Below are 20,215 nucleotides of genomic sequence, written 5' to 3' on the forward strand. Positions count from 1 at the left end.
AAATACCCTAACCTCACCACCCATGGAGATCCACCACATTCGAAATTAACGGTTTAATGATTCGGAATTCCTTATTGACGTGGTTCATCACAATTTATCACCATTTGAGAATATTATATTAAAAAAATAAAATTATAAATTCATATAATTATTTATGATGATTAAAAATAATCATATAGCACAAAAAATTATTTATTATTTATTAAATAATCAATTAAAAATCATATATGATATTTTTAATATTTAATTATATTCTCACTAAAATATAATAAAATGGTAAAATAAAAATAATAATGTATAAATTATTTATGCAATGATGATTTTAAATGGATCAATGCGTATCTAAGTGCGTAGAGATTTAGCAGAGTGTAGATAGAGCTCATGACTGATATAATTGAGTTGAGATGGTAAATAACTTAAATATTAAATTGAATTGATGCAACGGAATTTTTAATAATGATAGTAAAAAATAAAACCTATTAACTCAATAGTGACTTGCACGGTTAATTTCATGATTATTTGTGAAGAAATAAATTAAAAAAATTATAATTGACCGTTACAAAGAATTTTCTCTCGACTTTAACAAGGGCCATTGGTTAATAATGGTAAGAAAGGTCAAAGAATTTAGAGATTCTTATCTAGTATACTTTAGCGTGTTTGCAAACTTGAAAATAATATCTTTTGGTAAGAATTTCAAAAGTTTAAGTTTAGTTGACGTTAGCCCATTATTTTTTTTAAGGTAAATTTTATTTAATTAAATTTAGAAAAAAGAAAATTATGAATATTTGACATTTCTTTTGTCTTCCCTAAAATTCTTTGTTAAAATTAGAAATATCAATTTCTGAATCCATGGGTCGGTATGATATTTTAAATTAAAGATTCGTTTGGTTAGAGCTTATCTTTATAATCTTGGTTATCCATTTAAGATTATCAACAAAAATCCTACTTGATTTAGGTAATCGATGATTCCCGAGTAATGTTCTATAGCCGACACGTCAGCAAAAAGGGCATGCAACCCGGAATCGAAAAATTTTAGAAAATTAAGAGGTTTTTTGATTCCGGGGTAAAGAATTTTTTTTATACCTAAAATATCTTCGAATAAGAGAAAAATGTGATAAAAAGAAAAATGTATAGAAAAAAATTAAAAATATAAAAAAAAACTCTAAAAAAGTATATAAAAAATTTTGTAAAAAACATATTTTTTTAAAAAAATAGAAAAACGTAAAAAATATATTAAAAATAGGAAAACATAAAAAAAACATTTAAAAAGGTAAAAAAATTTAAAAAACGTAAAAAAAACTTTTAAAAAATGAAAAAAAAATATAAAATGAAAAAAATGAAAAGAAATAAAAAATAAAAAAATAACATAACAATAAAGAAAAATACGAAAAATAAAAAATAAAAAACGTAGGATTTAAAATAATAATAATAATAATAATAATAATAATAATATGGTTGGTGATCCGGTGGTAAAATGGGGTCGTCCTGAAGAAAGTCCTTGGCCACGTGGAAGGTCAAAGTCAAAGCAGTCAACGCCCCAAGTGGTCGGCCGAGCGGCCAACCAACCGTCTCGATCTAATAGGAAGCACCCGAGTCCACATCGTTATAGCTCAGCCAAGTACTGAGCTTCCGACACTCAAAAGGCTCAAGCATGGAGGAATGAAGTCTGAATGGTGCGCCCACTCGGCCGAAGGGGAGACGCAACCCCGACCCGATAAGATAGGGTTCCCTCGCTCGACAGGACGGAGCCAAGACAGTGGACTGTTAGCCGAGCGGGCATCCTGCTCGGCTCGCCCATGATGTGACTCAAAGGGCATACTGGCCGAGCAGCCCTCTCGCTCGGCCCAGTAACGGACAAAAGGAGTCGGTGGCCGTATCTTCCTAGAGACTTTCGTCACCGACAGGCGGCATGGCTGGCGACATGGTCAGATAGAGAATCGTACGGTAAAAGCTTCTACCGTCACGTCAGGGATATGCTCGGGCTGTTAAGGTATGATGTCAGACACACTTTTCTAATACGTCTTTTCCATGTATGCTTCAATAAGCGTGCATGCCTTGGGAAGTGTGCATGCCCCCCCCCAGAGTCTTATATAAGGATCCCGAGACTTCAACGGAGGTATGCTCAATTCATTACTGTAGCTACAGTTGCGCTTCTTACTCTGCTTTACTTCTTTGCTGCCGGTGACCTGACTTGAGCGTCGGAGGGCCGTCGCTGGGAACCCCTTTCCGGCTCGGTGCTAACGACTTGTGCTTGCAGGTCCACGTCATTTGGAGGTCTACGCCCAGTCAACAGGAGCGCCACATCCCCAACAATCGTCGTCTCGAGTTTCAGACAGGATCAAATTTGGCGCCATCTGTGGGAACACACCTGAATCCGAGCCAAGAAGATGGAAGAAGCTGGACGTCTGCACACCATGACGCTCACTTAGGAGGAACTTGACATGCTTATACAGGCACGAGCAATGAAAATAGTAGAGCAACAACAGTAGAAGGCGCTAGCCGAGCGGATGGCGTAGCAAGCAACCTCGACGTCAGGGGGCCGAGCGGCGCAGGAGGACCGACCGGAGCAGCTCTCCATCTGGGGTCAAATAAAGGTCCAACCGGCACTCAAGTGGAAGCGCCGCCAGCCCCGATACCATTTCATCGGGCTTTGTTCTAGACACCGTCCGAAATCGTACAAGCGAATCGAGACCGGTCTTCATCAGACGAAGCCCCTGTTCGGGACGCAAGAAAAGGCAAAGCACCCCTAGCTGACTCGTCTCCCAAGCGGATAAATCGCCAATTCTCCGAGGTGATTCTGTAATATCCTCTGCCGAAGCACTACGCTCCCTTGGCGATCAGAGAATATAATGGGTCGACCGACTCGAACGATCACCTTGGTAAGTTTGATATGTTAGGATGTGTAATAAAAGCCTAGCTTTTTGTATAAACATTTAGTTTGAAATAAGAATCACATTGGTCAAATGTCTACATTTATATGCTAAATGTAATTATTCATTTAGTTTATATTATAGATAACATAGTGTGTGGTGTCACACAGAGAAGATTATGTTATCAGTTCCTTATAAATTATAAAAAGTAGCTCAAGACCAAGATGGAAAGGGACAAACCATTGGAACGGTCGTAGTGTAATTTGATATGAGTTTATCTTGACTATAAAATTATACTAGTACATTATGTGTATTGAGTAGGACCATTTGAGATAGTTCTTTTTATACTAACTTTATAAAAGAATATGACCTCTGTTATTATGGAAGTGTGTACTCTTAATCCTGATATAATAACAAGCACGTGTAATTAATATTTATTTCTTTGACTTATCAAAGGGTGAGATTTAGTTCATTAAATCAAAAGACCCGATAAGTTGGGAAATGATATTATTTATATGGTGTGTTGTTGATTATAGAAGGAAACTGTATCCTAGTGATCTAGGTTGATGATGCCCCCAAGAGGAGCTCATAAGGATTGTCATGTAAACCCTGCAGGTAGACTTAGTCCGACATGACGATAAGGTTGAGTGGTACTACTCTTGGAGCTAGATATTAATTAAGTGAGTTGTCAGTAACTCATTTAGTTAATGGACATTTGATATCTTAAACATAGAGAGATTATCACACTCATGATAAGAAAGAGCCCATATAGTAGTATGGGATTGGTGTGGTAGTTCAATAATAACTCTTTAGTGATATGAGTTATTATTGATGAACTCGAGTTGGGTGTTTTGGGCGAACACAGGAAGCTCAAGTTCATTGGGAAACCAAAACCAATTCCTCCTCTTGGTCCCTGTCGTAGCCTCTTATTTATAAAGTATTATATCCACCAAATACCCACCTTAAGGTGACCAGCCAAGCCAAGCTTGGAGCTCAAGCCAGAGCCCGCCAAACCAAGGCTAGGTGGGTTCAAATTGTGGTCGGCCCTAGCTTGGGGCCCAAGCAAGGTGGCCGACCACATCATATTAAAGGGGATTTTAATTTTTAAAATCTTTCCTTTTGTGAAAGCAATGGTTTTAAAAGAGAGTTAGAAAATTTTAAAATCTTTTGAAAGAGATTTTAATTTTTACAAAACTTTCTTTTTATAACCATCTACATGTTTTTTTTAAAAAAGAGAGAGATTTTAATTTTTAAAATTTTCCTTTTATAACTATTCAACCATGAAGGGATTTAAAAGAGAATTTTTTTTAAAAAAAATTCTTGATGGAAACAAATAAGAAAATTTTAATTAAACTTTCCTTATTTGGAATTAAAGGGGTGACCGACCATGTATTGGAAACAAAAGGAAATTTTATTTTAAAATTTTCTCTTTTGTAACCATCACAATAGGAAATTTAAAAGAGAAGAAATTTTAATGATTATTAAAATTTCCTTTTTTAGATTGACCAAGGAATATAAAAGAGAGGGAGGGGGTGCCTTCATGGGTGCCCGGCGACATCAACTCTTATTTCTCTCCTCTCTTCCTTGGTGTGGCCGGCCCTTGTTCCTTCCTTGCTCTTCTCCTTTTCTTCTTCCTTGGTGGCCGGCGGCATCAACTCTAGAGGAGATATTGGTGGTCGGATATGTTGGTGCGGCTAGCACTAACGATTTAACCTAGGTTTTGATGAATGACAAATAGGTTAAGTTAGTCTTGTTGTTGTCTGACACTTTGATCGAGTGTGCAGGAGAAGTCCAGCTAGGTCGACGGGCTGACCGGATAGCTGGCGAGAAGTCCAAGCGGGTCGACGGGCTGACCGGACGCTTGGCGAGAAGTCCAGCTAGGTCGACGGGCTGACCGGATAGCTGGCGAGAAGTCCAAGCGGGTCGACGGGCTAACCGGATGCTTGGCGAGAAGTCCAGACGGGTCGACGGGCTGACCGGACGTCTGGCAGGTAAGTGAGGTAAGTCACTGGAGGGGAGTGACTGTGAGGACGCGTTCCCGGGAAGGGGACATTAGGCGTCGATCCGGCTTAGATCCATTTCGGATGTCTAAGTCGAGATCGTGACTAGATTCCGGTCTCGGAAAGACGGAATCTAAGTCATACTCTCTTTATCCATCTGTTGAACTTTAACTGTGCTAACAATTTGTTTTACAGGATGTATATTTGCCTCGGACTAACTTTGTTTTGCAGGAAAAAGGAGTCTTTCTGGAACAAGGTGGTCCGGGCGCCCGGAAGGCGAATTTTGCGCCCGGAGGTTCGGGCGCCCGGAGGGGATCCGGGCGCCCGGAAGGCGAATTTTATCCAGCCAAGTCGTCGCCACGTGGAGCATCTTGGTTTGAGCAGTTACGTCACACTCCAGGCGCCCGGAACAGCATATAAAAGAAGCCCCAGGCAGGAGCTTCAAAAATCAATTTTTACTGAGAACTCTTCTACTGCTGGTCTTGCTGCTCGACGTTTAAGTGCGACGTCAACAACGCTCCGACAAAAGTGCTCCTCCGGTGTTTATTTGATTTTTCTTTGTCGGTATTGCTTTATTATTACTAGCATTTCCTGTACTTATTCTGTAATCATATTTCGACTTGTTAGTGATTGCCCAACGAAAGTGGTCAAGGACCACGGGCCTTCGAGTAGGAGTCGTCACAGGCTCCGAACGAAGTAAAAACATCTGTGTCTACTTTATTTTTTCCGCTGCGTTTATACTCGTCTTTTTCGAATCGATATTCACCCCCCCTCTATCGAATCTAACGGTCCTACAAGTGGTATCAGAGCCGGCACCTCTCTGATTTGGTGCAACCACCAATCAGACAGGGGGTGAATTTTTTTTAAATTAACTTTAAAACTGTTGTTTCGTTAACTTAATATTTCTCTAATCAATTTAAATTAGTGCAACACGAATCTAGATTCTTTTCTATTTTTCTCTTCCCGCACTACTAATCCAAGACCAAGTCTTGGGTTTTTTTTGGTTATTTACCTGTGCACAGAATGTCCCAACAAGAAGGATTCAGCACAGTGCGACCTCCACTCTTCAACGGGGACGACTTCCCTTACTGGAAGAAGCGCATGGAGGTCTACCTCAAAACAGACTTCGACCAGTGGATGAGCATCACGAGACCCTACAAAATTCCAGTGGACAACGCCGGGAATCTAGTGGATCCTGAAGACTGGACAACAGATCTCAAGAAAAAAGCATCAACAGAAAATAAGGCGATCAACACTCTACAATGCGGATTGACAAGAGAAGAACTGAACAGAGTCGGTCCACACAAAAACGCTAAAGAGCTATGGGACAAGTTGATCGAGCTGCACGAGGGAACGAGCGACGCCAAGGTAACAAAACGAGACCTTCTCTTAAATAAAATTTTTAATATAAAAATGCAGGAAGGTGAAACGGCGAATCAACTACACGCGAGGATCAAGGACATCCTCAACGGGCTCCATGCGATAGGCCACCAGATGGAGAACAGAGACTTAATAAGGTACGCATTAAACGCCTTTCCACGTAATAGTTTGTGGGCATCAATAGTGGATGTCTACAAAATTTCCAAGGATCTTTCTAACTTAAAATTAGATGAGCTTTTCTGTGAATTAGAATTACACGAACAAACTAATGCTAGAACCGAGAAAGGTATAGCTCTATTTGCAGGGTCCTCCAAAGAAAAGAAAAGCAAGCCTGAATTTGAAGAAGAATCTGACCAAGACTCCGAAAACGAAGAACACCTGGTGAACTTGGTAAGAAAAATGTTCACCAGGAGAAAGAGGAGCTTTAGCAAAAAGGATCTTCAAAAGATCAGCTCTCCCTCAGAACAAAAGAACGTGACTTGCTACGGCTGCAACAAAAAGGGACATTACAAGAACGAATGCCCAAAACTAAAGTTCCACAAACCAAAACCAACAAAAAAGAAAGCACTCAAAGCAACGTGGGACGACTCCTCGGACGAATCAGAGGAAGAAGAGCAGAAACATCAGAGCCACCTCGCACTGATGGCCCGCGAAGCTGAAACTGAAAATGAGTCAGAAGATGAAGACGGGTCTGAACCCGAAACAAGCCACGAGTCCGTACTCATTTCCGAAGACTCGAATGAGGTATATTTTAATTTAAACAAAAAGTTTTTTAGAATCATTTCTTGTTTAAATAGTAAATTAACCAAAGTAGAAAATGAAAACAAATTACTTCTTGAGGAAAATCAAAACCTCAAGGAACAATTAAAAAATTCAAATCCAACTCAAGATCTAACACTTGAGGAGGAGAATTTATCATTAAAAAATGAAATAAACAATTTAAAGGAGATGTTAGAAAAATTCACAACAAGATCAAAAAATTTAGACTTAATCCTAAATAATCAAAAAGCATGTTATAATAAAACCGGACTAGGATATAAGTCGAATTCAAATAAAACCTTCAAATCATTAATAACCCAATACAAGTCAATCAATCTAGCTTGGGTTCCGAAAGCGTGTCTAACCACGCAAGTAGGACTTAATCAATATTATATACCTAAAGAAAAAATACATTATATAAAATTAAATAAACCAAACCAAAATCCAAAATACAAACCTAAATCAAATTCAAAATCTAAACAGTTTAAAAAAACAACAAAATTATCACCAAGTTAACTATAACTATAAAAAGAATCGACACAAGCCTAAAATCAAAACTTAAATTAATGGCCAATAATTCAGGGGGAGGCTCCAGAATAGCTGGCACCTCCAAAACTAACAAACCCGGCAGGGCAATTAGAATTAGAGACCAAGTTTAACTTGAATCATGGTATTGGTGAAATTTTTGGATGATAGTACGTTAGGGAAACTTGGGCATCGCATGTCTAGAAAGATATGGTTTCGATCTGGTGCATTTGGCCAAGTGGAACTGACCGAAGCTACCCTTAAACGAATCCTAACCAGTTAGACCAAGATTTAGTACTAAGTTCCGTGGATAGGACTATTCGGAAAACCTCGAAAGGTTGGTTACTTCTAATGATGTCCTTGTGACTCACCAAGCTTAGAAGTTTATCCGAAGAATGCCTATTTGTGGAAACCAAAGCTAAGTCTGAATCTAACACAAGTTAAACCAAAACTCAGTAATCAAACCAATTTCATCTCACAAAATCATAGGATTCCCTGATTGATAATATAGATCGGGTGAGATGAATTAATTTTAAAATTTTAATTTTAAACTTAAAAATTAATTTTAAAATTTTAATTTTAAACTTAAAAATTAATTTCAAAATTTTAATTTTAAACTTAAAAATTAATTTCAAAATTTTAATTTTAAACTTAAAATTAATTTCAAAATTTTAATTTTAAACTTAAAAATTAATTTCAAAATTTTAATTTTAAACTCAAAAATTATTTTCAAAATTTTAATTTTAAACTTAAAAAATTAATTTCAAAATTTTAATTTTAAACTCAAAATTAATTTCAAAATTTTAATTTTAAACTTAAAATTAATTTCAAAATTTTAATTTTAAACTTAAAATTAATTTCAAACTTTTAATTTTAAACTTAAAAATTTATTTTCAAAATTTCAATTTTAAACTTAAAAATTAATTTCAAAATTTTAATTTTAAACTTAAAAATTATTTTCAAAATTTTAATTTTAAACTTAAAAATTTATTTTCAAAATTTCAATTTTAAACTTAAAAATTATTTTCAAAATTTTAATTTTAAACTTAAAAATTAATTTCAAAATTTTAATTTTAAACTCAAAAATTAATTTCAAAATTTTAATTTTAAACTCAAAAACTATTTTCAAAATTTTAATTTTAAACTTAAAATTTATTTTCAAAATTTTAATTTTAAACTTAAAAATTATTCTCAAAATTTTAATTTTAAACTAAAAAATTAATTTCAAAATTTTAATTTTAAACTTAAAAAAATTAATTTCAAAATTTTAATTTTAAACTCAAAAATTAATTTCAAAATTTTAATTTTAAAACTTAAAAATTATTTTCAAAATTTTAATTTTAAACTTAAAAATTAATTTCAAAATTTTAATTTTAAACTTAAAAATTATTTTCGAAATTTTAATTTTAAAAATTATTTTCAAAATTTTAATTTTAATTTTAAAAATTATTTTCAAAATTTTAATTTTAAACTTATAAAATTTAAACTCAAAAATTAATTTCAAAATTTTAATTTTAAACTTAAAAATTATTTTCAAAATTTTAATTTTAAACTTAAAAAATTAATTTCAAAATTTTAATTTTAAACTCAAAAATTATTTTCAAAATTTTAATTTTAAAAAATTATTTTCAAAATTTTATTTTTAAAAATTAATTTCAAAATTTTAATTTTAAACTTAAAAATCATGTTCAAAATTTTTTTTATACTTAAAAATTATTTTCAAAATCTTAATTTTAAACTTAAATTAATGCATGCTCAAAAGACTAACTTTAAATCCTACTTACTGTTGGAAACAAAGTGGATTTTGGACAGTGGTTGCTCCAAACATATGACTGGAGATCACACCAAGTTCACTCAACTCACTTACAAAAGCCTAGGAACAGTTGCCTTTGGAAACAACGGCAAACTCAAGGTAATTGGTATAGGTAATATTGAATTAAAATTAGACTTTATTATTACAAATGTCTTACTTGTTGAAAACTTTAAATATAATCTTCTAAGTATAAGTCAATTGTGTGATGCTAGGTATAAGGTCAAGTTTCTATCTACAGAATGCTCAATCAAACATCTAGATGATCCTACCATAAACCTAAAAGGTTTTAGAAAAGACAACATCTATGTCATCAACTTAACCATTTCTTCCATTAAGTGCTATTTAACACAAAAAGAAGAAACTTGGTTATGGCATAGGAAAATGTCTCACACCAACTTTAGAAATATAAGTAAACTAAATGGACTTGTAAAAGGCTTACCGAAGTTACCTAACTTAGATTCAACTATATGTAATGCTTGTCAACAAGGAAAACAAACTAAATCAACCCACAAACAAACTAAATCAACCACAAACTAACTCAATCTTAGAACTTCTACATTTAGATCTTTTTGACTCCCATGGAGTCAAATCCATTAATGGAAACTTATATTGTTTAGTAATTATAGACGATTACTCTAGGTTTACTTGGGTAAAATTCTTAAAACATAAAGATGAAACTTTTGAAATTCTTACAAATTTTTGCAAACAGATTGAAAACGAAAAAGATATTAAAATTAAAAGAATTAGGAGTGACAATGGGGGAGAATTTAAAAATCACAACTTTAACAGTTTTTGTCTAGAAAACGGTTACCATCATGAGTTCTCATGCCCTAAAACCCCCCAACAAAATGGAATTGTAGAAAGAAAAAATAGAACCTTACTTGAAGCTTCTAGAACAATGTTAAATGAGTATAACCTACCTAAATACTTTTGGGCAGAAGCCGTTAGTACAGCCTGCTATGTACAGAACAGAACAACAATAAATAAAACTCATAACAAAACTTTCTTCGAAATATTTTATAATAAACAACCAAACATAAAATACTTTAAGGTATTTGGGTGCCCAGTTTTCATCTTAAATACAAGAGAACACTTAGGAAAATTCACCTCTAAAATTGAAAATGGAATTTTTATAGGATATTCCCTAAATAGTAGAGGCTACAGAATTTATAATAAGGTTACCTTAAAAATTGAAGAAACTACTAATGTAAAATTTAAAGAAACTAAACAAGACATAGAACCTACACAACCACCGGAGTTTGTTCCAGAAATCAACCAAACACTAAGTCATGAAGAAGAGGAACAACATCAAGAGAATCAACCTCCTAAAACAATAAGGGTAAACCCAAATCATCTAACTGATTAAATAATTGGTGACCTAGACTTAAGAGTTCAAACCAGATCATCTTTTAGAAACCTAAGTCAAATTTCATTAATTTCAAAAATTGAACCTAAAACTGTGGATGAATCCCTACTAGACCCAGATTGGATTATAGCTATGCAAGAAGAACTAGCCCAATTTGAGCGTAATGAGGTCTGGGACCTAGTCCCACCACCTAAGAATAAGAAAATAATAGAAACAAAATGGGTATTCAGAAACAAACTAAGTGAAACTGGGGAAATTACTAGAAATAAGGCTAGGCTGGTTGCCAAAGGATTTAGTCAAGTTGAAGGACTTGACTATGACGAAACATATGCCCCAGTAGCCAGATTAGAATCCATTAGAATGTTACTAAGTTATGCAGCCCATAAGGGATTTAAACTATACCAAATGAATGTTAAGTCTGCCTTTCTTAATGGACTAATCAAAGAAGAAGTTTATGTAGGTCAGCCTCCTGGTTTTGAAAGCTTAGAACACCCTGATTATGTTTTTAAATTAAAGAAAGCCCTATATGGACTTAAACAAGCACCCAGGGCGTGGTATGAGAGGCTAACATCTTACCTAACATCTAAAGGATTCAAACAAGGTCAAATTGACCCAACCTTGTTTGTTAAATCATTAAATACAAACATATTTATTGCACAAATATACATGGATGACATAATATTTGGCTCAACAAATTCAGAATTTTTAGAAGAATTTATTAATCTAATGGAAAAAGAATTTGAAATGAGCTTAGTGGGAAAACTAACCTATTTCTTAGGATTACAAATCAAACAGACAATTGAAGGAAACTATATTTCTCAACATAAATACACCAAAGAATTACTTAAAAAATTCGGAATGGAAAATACAAAAGAAATAAAAACACCGATGGCTGTAAACACAATCTTAGATAGTGACCCAAATGGAAAATCAATTGATTTAAAATATTATAGAAGTGCAATAGGTAGCCTACTGTATTTAACTGCAAGCCGACCTGATATTTTATTTGCAGTTAGTATGTGTGCTAGATACCAAACTTGTGCTAAGGAATCCCATTTGACACAGGTTAAAAGAATTTTTAGATATCTTAAAGGAACAACAAATGTAGGAATCTGGTATCCTAGGACAAATAATTTTGAACTAATAGGGTATTCTGACTCAGATTATGCTGGATGCAAATTAGACCACAAAAGCACAAGTGGTGGATGTCAATTATTAGGTGCATCACTTGTTAGCTGGTTTAGTAGAAAACAACATTGTGTTGCTCTGTCTACAACTGAGTCAGAATACATAGATATAGGCGAATGTGTTGCACAAATATTATGGATGATGTATACTCTAAAAGATTTCAACTTAAATATCACAAATGTAAAAGTATTAATTGACAATATAAGTTCAATTAACTTAACCAAGAATCCGGTGCATCATTCAAGAACCAAACATATTGAAATTAGACACCACTTCATCAGGGATCATGTTACTAAAGGCGATATTGAACTCAAGTACATTGAGTCCAAATCAAATTTAGCTGACATTTTTACAAAACCTCTCCCTGAAAGTGAATTTAGTAACTTACGACGAAAATTAGGGATGTGCTTAATAGACTAGGATCTTTCAAAAATACTTTCAAAAATGATTTTACCAAATTATAAGTCAAATTTATTTGTTTTCAAACTTACCATTTTTAGATTTTCAAAAAACAGTTTTGGCCTTAGACTAGTTTTGAATCCTTAGAAAGCATGTACCCATAGGACTAGTTTTTGAGCATCTCACCAACACCCTAGGTTTACCTTGCTTGTGTTTGACAAACATAGAAAGAGGTGAGATGCATAGGCCAACTGTCTGGACTTAAGATGCTTATTTCAGTGCATCAACATAAGTCTGGACGTTAAATACAACTCAGATATTAATCAGATTAAAGTTAATCAGTCAAGTCAAAAAACTGACTGCTTGTAATCAACTTAATCTGACTAACCATGTGAAAGCTACTATCCTCTAATAGCTAGTTAGTACCTAATTGGTTAGACAGCTGGTTAAAGTTAAATATCAAGTTCAGGGGGAGAATTAACTCAAATTTTGTGTGTTTGAAAAATGCCTTTTAAAACCTAACCTATGTTTGAACATTGATCTACAAAATTTAAATTTAACTAAGTATTTGAAAAATGTGAAAGTTTAATCCCACCCAATTTTCAAACCTGATTTGAAAAATTAACTATTTCCAAATTTAGCCTTTATCAAATTAGCCTTAAAAATTAATTTTGGAAAAATTTTATTTCTTGAAAAATTATTTAATTTTTACTTTGTTTTGAAAAATCGAAGTTGAAAAATTTACCTTTTTGAAAAGTAGATGTTACTTAAACATAAAAAGTAAATTTGAAAAACCTATTCCACACGCTTGAGAGTTAAACTTGATTAACCTTAAATTTATACTTTTCAAAACACAACCTGTCTCCCCCAAGTCAACTTGACTATTTTTTGACTTGGTGTTAAAAATTGCACTTTTATCTTTCAAATTTTGAACCAAACTTAGATATCTTTCAAAATTTGATTACTTGTTACAGTAACTCTTCACTATGATTATTTACCTTTGTTCATTTTTTGATGAATGCCAAAGGGGGAGGAGGGTTAGGTGGTTAAGTTAGCTAAACCAATTTGAAAACACAAACTAACTTTAAAACCACACAAATGCATGTTGTTTCTTGCATATGCTTTCACTAACTTAACCAGGTTGTCATTCCATCAAAAAGGGGGAGATTGTTGGTGCGGCTAGTACTAACGATTTAACCTAGGTTTTGATGAATGACAAATAGGTTAAGTTAGTCTTGTTGTTGTCTGACACTTTGATCGAGTGTGCAGGAGAAGTCCAGCTAGGTCGACGGGCTGGATAGCTGGCGAGAAGTCCAAGCGGTCGACGGGCTGACCGGACACGAAGTCCAGCTAGGTCGACGGGCCGACCGGATAGTGGCGAGAAGTCCAAGCGGTCGACGGGCAGCTCGCGAGAAGTCCAGACGGGTCGACGGGCTGGCCGGACGTCTGGTAAGTGAGGTAAGTCACCGAGGAGACTTCGAGGACGCGTTCCCGGGAAGGGGACATTAGGCGTCGATCCGGCTTAGATCCATTTCGGATGTCTAAGTCGAGATCGTGACTAGATTCCGGTCTCGGAAAGACGGAATCTAAGTCATACTCTCTTTATCCATCTGTTGAACTTTAACTGTGCTAACAATTTGTTTTACAGGATGTATATTTGCCTCGGACTAACTTTGTTTTGCAGGAAAAAGGAGTCTTTCTGGAACAAGGTGGTCCGGGCGCCCGGAAGGCGAATTTTATCCAGCCAAGTCGTCGCCACGTGGAGCATCTTGGTTTGAGCAGTTACGCCACACTCCAGGCGCCCGGAAGGGATCCAGGCGCCCGGAAGGGATCCAGGCGCCCGGAACAGCATATAAAAGAAGCCTCAGGCAGGAGCTTCAAAAATCAATTTTTACTGAGAACTCTTCTATTGCTGGTCTTGCTGCTCGACGTTTAAGTGCGACGTCAACAACGCTCCGACAAAAGTGCTCCTCCGGTGTTTATTTGATTTTTCTTTGTCGGTATTGCTTTATTATTACTAGCATTTCCTGTACTTATTTTGTAATCATATTTTGACTTGTTAGTGATTGCCCAATGAAAGTGGTCAAGGACCACGGGCCTTCGAGTAGGAGTCGTCACAGGCTCCAAACGAAGTAAAAACATCTGTGTCTACTTTATTTTTTCCGCTGCGTTTATACTCGTCTTTTTCGAATCGATATTCACCCCCCTCTATCGAATCTAACGGTCCTATAGGATATAGCTTGGAGAAGAAGTAGAGAAAAGAGACGTTGTTTCCTAGCATCCCTTAGAGATTGGTGGTGGTGGACGAACCTTGAAAGCAAGAAGAGAAGGCTTGGTAGATCGTCGCCCACACGACGTCCAAGAGAAGAAGAGGAATACGACAGAAGATCAAGATGTCTATAAGCTACAAAAGGTATAACTAGTTATTAGTTTCCGCATCATAACTAATTCATCTTTTGTATAGATATTGGAAAACCTAACATAAGAGGCTATCGGTTTTTTATATTATCGTTTTGTTATCGTTTTTCGATTTCACGTTTCAATATTGTGCTTCTATTGAGGTCTCTATAGTTAAACCTGGTTTATTGTAAGAAATTAAATATCGATTTTTTTAAAGGTTTTATCTAGACAGTGGTGGATGATCCCATACCCAAGAAGGCCTAGTGTCTCGCCACGTTTGTCCTGGGAGCCGATCTTTGAAATAGATATTTAGTTAGCTTCTGTAATATGGTTTAATTTGTGAAGAACACATCGGTTAAATTTGGAGTAAGAATGTTAAGCATCGTTCCTAATCTAAATTTAACTTTTGAAGAATAACTTGGATTAATAATGTAAAACATCATTTGCAATCCAAGTTTGGACTTCAATAGAGCACAAGGGTAGCTAGGAAAGTTCTATGCTTGTACAAATTTTTTGTACAGGGGAATAGAACGGTATCCAGGTGTTGCAACCAACACGATAATGCTGCTATCCTTCATTAATATACAGATGGAGTCAAGTACTGGGTCTTCCTTACTACATTATCCGGCTCGGCACAACGCTGGTTCCGGAGGTTATCGGACGGATCGATCAGAAGCTTCAAGGACTTTCGAATGACTTTCCTCCACCACTTTGCGAGCACCAGGCGCTATCAGAAGACGAGCGTCAGTCTGTTTTCTATGAAGCAAGGGCCAAGGGAGACTCTCCGCACCTACATCCAACGCTTTAACCAAGTAGCAATCACTACAAGAAAAACCCTCATAGACATCAGTGGAACAACAACGGTTTTAAGCAAAAACCGATGTCTTTGAGTATTTTACACCAGTTTTTCCAAAAACCGATGTCTATGAGCGCAGATTTTCGCTCATAGACATCGGTTTTTTAGCCGATGTCTATGAGCGTCTTTTTTTCGTTAATAGACACTGATTTTAACAGCGGTTTTTAAAACCAGGTGTCTATGATAAATAAAATAATTTAATTTTTCCACCAATACTTAGCCAAAATTTACAACACTTCACTCTTCCCTCTAAACCTAAACCTTCCTCTTCCTAGATCGCGCCGTCCTTCCCCTTCCTAGATTGACGCCCCTTCCTCTCTCGATTAGGATCAACACACGACTCCCTCCCTTGTGAGGTCTGCGGAATGCCCTGCTTTCCCAAACGACCACATCCATATCCTCTTTCCCCTTCTCTTCTCCTCTCCCTTCTGTCTTTGCCCTCTCGCGGGTTGCTCCATCTCTTAGGGTTTCTACTCCTCATGCTTTCTGGTTTCTCCGTTGATTCGGCGGCGGCCTTTTCCCCGGAAATCGTCTTGATTCCGTTGTTGTTTTCGCTGCTGGTGCTTGGATTTGGCTCCTCGAGGCTGCTCCTTCGTCGTCTGCACTCATGGCGGCTCTCGTCAAACGTGGAGGTGATCCCTCGTTGATCCTTGTATGCTTAGCTTTTTTCTTAGTGTTTTCTTGGAGGAAATCGGTCGGCTCTGGGCTAGATCTGTTGGGATTTTTGAGTTCCTTGTTGGAATTTCTACGCGCTAGTTGTTTGATGGCTAGACTTTCTTTTGAGGGGTTTAAAGCTTGTTAAATTAAGGTGATGGTGTAGATCTATTAATATTTTTTAGTATTTACTTTTATTCTTGGTTTTGACTTCGCTTCTCAGGTCAGAGGTACAAATCTTTGATTAGTTTTGCTTCTGTTTCTTTTTTTTTGGAGAGACAATTAGGGACCCCTAAGGGGACGCAAAGGCAAAGCAACCCTCCAAAATAAAATTTCTTCTATCTTTTGCACAGAGTGCCAGGGTACTAAATTATAGTAAACTAAGAACGACAAATTAAACAACACAGCATGCTAGTATGAACGACGGATGTATGCTCAGCTCTTCTTGCATACATGTATGGGACTATCAAATAACAAGATTTGGAGAAGCATTGCTTCCCGTTGCTGGCTGCTGCAGGCAAGTATTATTTGCAAGACCTTAGAAAGTGTTGCGAGAAAATGCTTTTGGAAGATATCAATTCCAGTAATGTCTTTGAGAGACTTCAAGCGGCATGGCTGTACAAGCTGGACAGATTAAAGGAGGACTGCTTCAAATACTTGTCTGATTTCAATAAGTTACACGATATGAAAGAACAGCTGCATGATTTCTATTTCCATGCTGATAGAGAACTACTTCTGGAAGTCTTCAAAAAAACCATTAGTGCTAAGAAGCCTTGATGATCGTTGTGGCAGTGTCAATTGTTAGCAAATTAAGATTTATTACTTATAGACTTGTACAAATGAGAAGGTTTTGGTTTTGAATAAAGCATTATATATTTTTTTCAGTTAAGATTGTTTCAAATTTGCAGATCAAAAAAGCTGAGCAAATAAGTCAAATTATGGTAAATATTTTTTTTTTGTAAAGCATTTGATCCCATGTATCTAAATTATTGGCTTATTCTTGTTTTCAGTGTTTTGGTTCCTGGTCATTTATGTTTTGATAAATTATGCAATTATATGGAATGATAGCAGAAAAAGTAGTGAGGAACTGATTTAAACAATACCTTAACTGTTGACTATTGGATTGAGGAATTGTTCTTTCTTTTAGCACACAGAACTCTAGTATTACAATTTTAGGCAGCAGAGTTTTTTGAAAATCTCATTTATCATTGTTCTATTGAAATTTGTTTTTGGAAATTGAATGTAACTAAGCACAGCACAGCATGCTAGCCATATTGAGAAAGATACTAGAATGGCAAAGTGGAGATGACTGGATGTAGTTTGAAGTGGTTGCATGCTGAAATTGTATATCTTTCCATTGAATGCCCTCAGTACTCATTGAGTTCCTTTTACTAAATGATCTGTTGTTTCTTTTCTTTTTTGCTTTAATGAGCTCTACTTATGTTCTCCAACTAGTTGCGTGTTTCATCTTATCGCATATCCATGCTAATGATTATTTGCTAGCATGTTTAATCCTAACCACGAGATCAATAATTATTTTCATATGTTCCTTTGTTTGACATTGAGATACTAATTTTGGGTGTTGGTGCACCAAATATAGTTTCTTATAATCGATGAAGCCGACCGAATATTGGAGGCTAACTTTGAGGAAGACATGGAGCAAATATTTAAGCGGCTGCCAAAGGTATGCTATTGAGTTCCCTTCGGTTTATAGTTATTACAGGAGTGTTGCAAAGTCGGCATCGTGTTTTATAATTATCACATTCACTCCCTAATACGCAGACAAGGCAAACTGCTCTATTTACAGCTACCCAAACTAAGCAGGTTTCTATTTCTTTCTAACTACTATTCATAATCATTTTGGTTTTCATTTTCTTTAACTTATATAAAAAAAATTGCAGGTTGAGGATTTTACGAACTTGTCATTTAAGGAAAAGCCTGTATATGTAGGTGTTGATGATGGAAGGTCGAAGGTAATCTCCAGATTTATTTTATCATTGTTTTTACTCAGTTGTTTCGTCAATAGCAAGGTTGACACGAATTCATCTTTCTCAGGTGACCGTCGAAGGGTTGCAACAGGGCTATTGTGTCGTGCCTAGCAATAAAAGGTTTCTGGTCTTGTATGCTTTTCTTAAGAGGAACCTTTCGAAGAAGATAATGGTCTTCTTCTCCTCATGCAATTCAGTCAAGTACCATTCTGAGCTTCTCAGATACATTCATGTCGATTGTCTCGATATCCATGGAAAGTAGAAGCAGCAGAAACGAACTAGTACATTCTTTGAGTTCTGCAAAGCCGAAAAGGGTATATACTGCTCTGCACTGATGTTGCTGCTCGTGGACTTGATATTCCTGCTGTGGTAAGTTAAACTTTGCTTTTATATTCATGCATTGTCTAATCTTAATGCCACATCTTGTTGATTGGCCATAGGACTGGATTGGCCAATATGATCCTCCTGATGAACCAAAGGTGCGAGTTTAACCAAATGACATGGTACCCTTTAAGATGCCTTATAACAGATTATTTTGTTTTATTTTATTCAAATAAGAGAACTGGAGAATCAATTAAATGGTGAGAGTACAACCAAGAAGGATGTTGCAAAGTTCCCAAAGTCTCCGGTGGCTCCTTTAAGATGGAAGCCTCCTTTACAAAGAATCACCAATCAGTTGTCACCCTCAAGAAGAATAGTTATGTGTAATTTGTGGATACTGACTTGATGTGCACAATATCTATTATCTTTTTATGTTGTAAGAAGAATATTTATGTGTTGGTTATATAGATATTGACTTGGTGTGTTTAGATACATCGGTGTATTTTTATTTGTGATTTTCTTAGTGAATTAATAATATTAACTTAATTTTATGATTTGCTTAGTGATAATATTGGTTTTTCACTATTTTGGAAATCGAATTTGTGTCGTTAAATAATACTGATATTACATCGATTTTCCACCGTTGCAAAACCGGTGTCATTAACTAATATTACATCGGTCATATACCGCTGCCAAAACTGGTGTTATTAACATATAATATTACATCGATTTTACACTCGATGTCGTTAAGTGATACTACACCGGTTTTAACCCGATGTCTAAAATGGCAGACCTTTTACATCGCCTTCATAGATATCAGTCGAAAATGTAATAGACATCGGTGGAAAACCGATGTCTATGAGGGTTTTTGTTGTAGTGAATGAATATTCCTTCGGTCTCGTTGGAGACCATGATGAACATGTTCACACAAGGGCTCGTGGACGGAGACTTCTTCTGGTCGCTCATCAGGAAGCCACCTAGAGACTACGACCATATGTTGAAAAAGGCCAACGAGTACATTAACGTGGAGGAAGCCCAGGTGGCCAGAAGGAAGGAAACTCTGTCCGAACCATCGGCGTCAACCGAGCGAAGGCTGGCAATCAACCATCAGCCACCAAGAGGGCCCCGAGCCGAAGGAGCTCGGTCACACCAGGAGGCAAGGCCACACGTCGTCCAGCATGTGACCTCTGAACGACCAAAGCCAAAGGGAAAAGTATGGACTCCTATGTTCTGTGCTTTCCATCAATCGGCCAGCCACATCACCCATGATTGTCACGGGATCGCATTGGCAACCCAACCGATGACAAGGAGTTACCGACGCCGATCTCCCTCGCCCGCTCGGCAACATGGGCGTCCGAGCATCGGTCAGCTAGAGGAAATCAGAGGATCACCCGAGCGACATCATCGCCATCAACCGAGGAATGACGACCATCCCCGAGCCTCGAACGAGCGAGGCCAACCATCCTCTTGGGAGGAGGAGAACAGAAGCAATGCCGCTCGGAGGGAGATCAACATCATCGCTAGTGGGCCGACCAACAGGGACTCCAACTGGGCCCGAAAGTCCTACGCTCGGCGGTTGGAAATCCACACTGTAGGATGCAGCCAGGAACAGGTGAGCAAACCCAAAATCAGCTTCGGCCCCAGAGATCTCAAGGGAGTTGAAGTGTCGCACGACGACGCCCTCATCATCCGAGCG

At 36.5% G+C, this 20,215-nt stretch overlaps 1 pseudogene; it reads left to right on the forward strand.

Annotated features, from left to right (window-relative positions):
* Positions 1-700: 700 nt before the first annotated feature.
* LOC122021427 lies at positions 701-18,719 on the forward strand (annotated as a pseudogene).
* Positions 18,720-20,215: the final 1,496 nt, after the last annotated feature.

This window comes from Zingiber officinale, chromosome 9A, assembly GCF_018446385.1.
Source record: "Zingiber officinale cultivar Zhangliang chromosome 9A, Zo_v1.1, whole genome shotgun sequence".
Taxonomy (NCBI): domain Eukaryota; kingdom Viridiplantae; phylum Streptophyta; class Magnoliopsida; order Zingiberales; family Zingiberaceae; genus Zingiber; species Zingiber officinale.